The 5,000-nt window shown below is 70.1% G+C and overlaps 1 non-coding gene across 1 annotated transcript; it reads right to left on the bottom strand.

Moving 5' to 3' along the window:
- Nucleotides 1–4,419: 4,419 nt before the first annotated feature.
- LOC128829663 (5S ribosomal RNA) lies at nt 4,420–4,538 on the bottom strand. Its single transcript, XR_008443373.1, has one exon. It is a non-coding gene; the product is annotated as a 5S ribosomal RNA (ribosomal RNA).
- Between the last annotated feature and the right edge of the window lie 462 nt (nt 4,539–5,000).

Genomic DNA, 5,000 nt, shown 5'->3' with positions numbered 1-5,000 from the left:
CACCAGGTCAACCCGCTGAATCTATTGGGTTGACCTGGCGGCCGGTTTCCTTTCCGGCCACCAGGTCAACCCAATGGATTCAACGGGTTGACCTGGTGGCCGGTTTGCTTTCCGGCCCGGGCGTCACCCCACTCCGAGGGCAGAGCGGCAGTGGTCTTGAGGACCACAGAGGGGGGGCTTAATAGCCGAGACGGAGCAGGTCCGTGGGAGGCTTAATAGTCGTCCCCCGAGCGCTCCAGGGGGCAGGCTTAATAGTCGTGCTTTACGGCCACCAGGTCAACCCTCCGAATCTACTGGGATGACCTGGCGGCCGGTTTGCTATCCGGCCACCAGGTCAACCCATTGGATTCGACGGGTTGACCTGGTGGCCGCTTTGCTTTCCGGCCCGGGTGTCACCCCACTCCGAGGGCAGCGCGGCAGTGGTCTTGACGACCACAGAGGGGGGGCTTAATAGTCGAGACGGAGCCGGTCCGGGAGAGGCTTAATCGTCATCCCCCGACAGTGTGTGTGTGGGGGGGAGGCTTAGCAGTCTTCCCCCCAGGCTGGGTGGGGGCCTGGCGGGAGGCGTCGCAGTCTTCCCCCGGGCGGTCCGGTGGGGGAGGCTTAGCAGTCGTCCTCAGGGTGGTCCGGGGGTGGGGGGAGGCCTCACAGTCGTCCCTGGGAGAGCCGGGTCGGCGGCGGTGGCGGGTGTCAGGCTTTACATCCAGCCTCCGGAGGGTGAGCGTCCTCGGACGCGCTGCAGCTGCCGCAGAGAGGCGGCCTCTGAGGCAGGGAGCGGGGCACCGAGGCTGGGGAGTGGGGAGCAGGAGCCGTGGGGTGGGGGGCGTTCAGGACAACAGGTCAAGCCCCGGGTAGCGGCTGTCAAATGTTCAAAGTCCCCACCGGGACAACAGGTCAACCCCAGGGGAAGCAGCTGTAAAATTTTCAAAGTCCCCGTTCGGCCACCAGGTCAACCCGCTGAATCTATTGGGTTGACCTGGCGGCCGGTTTCCTTTCCGGCCACCAGGTCAACCCAATGGATTCAACGGGTTGACCTGGTGGCCGGTTTGCTTTCCGGCCCGGGCGTCACCCCACTCCGAGGGCAGAGCGGCAGTGGTCTTGAGGACCACAGAGGGGGGGCTTAATAGTCGAGACGGAGCCGGTCCGGGGGAGGCTTAATAGTCGTCCCCCGAGGACTCCGGGGGCAGGCTTAATAGTCGTTCCAGGAGAGGCTTAATAGTCGTCCCCCCGAGTACTCCGGGGGCAGGCTTAATAGCCATTCCCCAGGCGGTCCGGCGGAGGCTTAAGAGTCGTGCTTAGCGGCCACCAGGTCAACCCGCGGAATCTACTGGGTTGACCTGGTGGCCGCTTTGCTTTCCGGCCCGGGCGTCACCCCACTCCGAGGGCAGAGCGGCAGTGGTCTTGAGGACCACAGAGGGGGGGCTTAATAGTCGAGACGGAGCCGGTCCGGGGGAGGCTTAATAGTCGTCCCCCGAGGACTCCGGGGGCAGGCTTAATAGCCATTCCCCAGGCGGTCCGGCGGAGGCTTAAGAGTCGTGCTTAACGGCCACCAGGTCAACCCGCGGAATCTACTGGGTTGACCTGGCGGCCGGTTTGCTTTCCGGCCACCAGGTCAACCCATTGGATTCGACGGGTTGACCTGGTGGCCGCTTTGCTTTCCGGCCCGGGTGTCACCCCACTCCGAGGGCAGCGCGGCAGTGGTCTTGACGACCACAGAGGGGGGGCTTAATAGTCGAGACGGAGCCGGTCCGGGAGAGGCTTAATCGTCATCCCCCGACAGTGTGTGTGTGGGGGGGAGGCTTAGCAGTCTTCCCCCCAGGCTGGGTGGGGGCCTGGCGGGAGGCGTCGCAGTCTTCCCCCGGGCGGTCCGGTGGGGGAGGCTTAGCAGTCGTCCTCAGGGTGGTCCGGGGGTGGGGGGAGGCCTCACAGTCGTCCCTGGGAGAGCCGGGTCGGCGGCGGTGGCGGGTGTCAGGCTTTACATCCAGCCTCCGGAGGGTGAGCGTCCTCGGACGCGCTGCAGCTGCCGCAGAGAGGCGGCCTCTGAGGCAGGGAGCGGGGCACCGAGGCTGGGGAGTGGGGAGCAGGAGCCGTGGGGTGGGGGGCGTTCAGGACAACAGGTCAAGCCCCGGGTAGCGGCTGTCAAATGTTCAAAGTCCCCACCGGGACAACAGGTCAACCCCAGGGGAAGCAGCTGTAAAATTTTCAAAGTCCCCGTTCGGCCACCAGGTCAACCCGCTGAATCTATTGGGTTGACCTGGCGGCCGGTTTCCTTTCCGGCCACCAGGTCAACCCAATGGATTCAACGGGTTGACCTGGTGGCCGGTTTGCTTTCCGGCCCGGGCGTCACCCCACTCCGAGGGCAGAGCGGCAGTGGTCTTGAGGACCACAGAGGGGGGGCTTAATAGTCGAGACGGAGCCGGTCCGGGGGAGGCTTAATAGTCGTCCCCCGAGGACTCCGGGGGCAGGCTTAATAGTCGTTCCAGGAGAGGCTTAATAGTCGTCCCCCCGAGTACTCCGGGGGCAGGCTTAATAGCCATTCCCCAGGCGGTCCGGCGGAGGCTTAAGAGTCGTGCTTAGCGGCCACCAGGTCAACCCGCGGAATCTACTGGGTTGACCTGGCGGCCGGTTTGCTTTCCGGCCACCAGGTCAACCCATTGGATTCGACGGGTTGACCTGGTGGCCGCTTTGCTTTCCGGCCCGGGTGTCACCCCACTCCGAGGGCTGCGCGGCAGCGGTCCTGAGGACCACAGAGGGGGGGCTTAATAGTCGAGAGGGAGCAGGTCCGGGGAAGGCTTAGCAGTCTTCCCCCGGGCGGTCCGTTGGGGGAGGCTTAGCAGTCGTCCCCAGGGCGGTCCGGGGGTGGGGGGAGGCCTCACAGTCGTCCCTCGGAGAGCCGGGTCGGCGGCGGTGGCGGGCGTCAGGCTTTACGTCCAGCCTCCGGAAGGTGCGCGTCCTCGGAGGCGATGCAGGCGCCGCAAAGGGGCAGCCTCCGAGGCAGGGAGCGGAGCACCGAGGCTGGGGAGAGGGGAGCAGGAGCCGGGGGCTGGGGGGGGTGGGGTGGGGGGGGGGCGTTCAGGACAAGCGGTCAAGCCCCGGGGAGCAGCTGTCAAATGTTCCAAGTCCCCACTCGGCCACCAGGTCCACCCCAGTCTAGCAATGGGGTTGACCTGGCTGATGGCCGGTTAGTGTCAAGGTAAACTCACCGTCGTCCACAGGAGGGCAGCTCTCAGGCCGTCCGGCTGCGGCTGACTCTGGGGCGGTGCCCGGTCCCGGCAGCGAGGGGCGGGGGGGGGGCGCGGAGCGACACGGAGCTAACCGGCCCCCGGGGCCGGGGGCGCCTCCCGCGACTTTGGGGGCCGCGGGTCGTCAGTGGCGTGCAGGCCGGGCCTCTCCCGGGGGATTCGGGGGGGGGGGGGGGCGGTCCTGCGGGCCGGGCGCAGGGGGCTCGAGCGAGCCCGGGCCGGTCCGCCCCGGGGCCGGGGTCTCCGCCTGCGGCTCGGGGGGGCGCGGGTCGTCGGGGGAGGAAGCCCGGGGGAGCTGCACGCCGGCCTGCCAGGCCAGGCCAGGCCTGGCCTGGGTGGCCGCGGGGGGATTCGGGGCGGTCCCGCGAGCCGGCGGCCGGGCGCAGGGGGTCCGAGCGCGTCCGAGCGAGTCCGTCCCGGCCCCGGGGTCTCCCCCTGCGGCTCTGGGGGGCCGTGGGTCCCCGCTGGCGGAAGCCGCTGGGCGCTGGACACCCGCCGTCCGTCCCGCCTGGCCAGGCCTGGCCTGGGTGGCCGCGGGGCGGGGGATTCGGGGCGGTCCCGCGAGCCGGCGGCCGGGCGCAGGGGGTCCGAGCGCGTCCGAGCGAGTCCGTCCCGGCCCCGGGGTGTCCCCCTGCGGCTCTGGGGGCCGTGGGTCCCCGCTGGAGGAAGCCGCTGGGCGCTGGACACCCGCCGTCCGTCCCGCCTGGCCAGGCCTGGCCTGGGTGGCCGCGGGGGGATTCGGGGCGGTCCCGCGAGCCGGCGCCCGGGCGCAGGGGGTCCGAGCGAGTCCGTCCCGGGCCCGGGGCCTCCCCCTGCGGCTTTGGGGGCCGTGGGTCCCCGCTGGCGGAAGCCGCTGGGCGCTGGACACCCGCCGTCCGTCCCGCCTGGCCAGGCCTGGCCTGGGTGGCCGCGGGGCGGGGGGATTCGGGGCGGTCCTGCGGGCCGGCGGCCGGGAGGGTCCGGGCCAGTCCGCCCCATGCCCGGGGTCTCCCCCAGCGGCTTCGGTGGGTCCTCCGCGGAGGAAGCCGGGTGGGGAGCCGGACCCCAGGCGCCCAGACCCGTGACCTGCGGCCGCGACCTCCGACTCGGCAGGAGCGACGAGGGGCTTTCCGGCCCGTCCCCCCCCTCTCCTTCCTCCCCAGAAAAGGAGAGAGAGCTGGCTCGGACCGGGAAAAGCTGCCTACGGCACCTGGGATTCCCAGGCGGTCACCCATCCAAGTACTAGCCAGGCCCGGGACGGTTTACCTTCCGAGATCGGACGGGATCGGGGGCGTTCGGTCCGGTATGGCCGTAGGCACCCGGCCCCCGCGCCTCCTCGCCCGCTTTCCCCTGCCGACGCCCGGGCCTGCCGCACGGTGAGCCCCGGTCGGACTGCCCCCCTGCGGCAGGGCCCCCGTCTCTCGCGGGCCCGGTCCTTTTTTCCTTCTCGAGCTCCGGGGCCCGGGCTGGCCGCCAGAGCCCCTCCGCCCGCCCGCCCTCCCCGGCGTCGGGGAAAATATTGTCCCGGACATCCAGTGCGCCCTGATCCTGTCAGCCGGGGGGGGGGGTGGGTGGGTGGAGGGGGGGCAGTCCCTCGCTGCGGCCGGGGAGGGTGAGCCCAGGGCGGCTTGCCTGCCGTCCGAGTCCCCTCTCGGCCACCAGGTCAACCCCGAGCCGAAAGGGCTGAAAAATTTTCAGAGTCCCCTCCCGGGCACCAGGTCAACCCGTGGAATCGAACGGGTTCGCCTGCTGGCCGGTTCGCTTCCCGGCCACCAGGTC

Source organism: Malaclemys terrapin, unplaced genomic scaffold, assembly GCF_027887155.1.
Source record: "Malaclemys terrapin pileata isolate rMalTer1 unplaced genomic scaffold, rMalTer1.hap1 scaffold_101, whole genome shotgun sequence".
Taxonomy (NCBI): Eukaryota; Metazoa; Chordata; order Testudines; family Emydidae; genus Malaclemys; species Malaclemys terrapin.
This window is presented reverse-complemented; position numbering and strand designations above follow the sequence as displayed.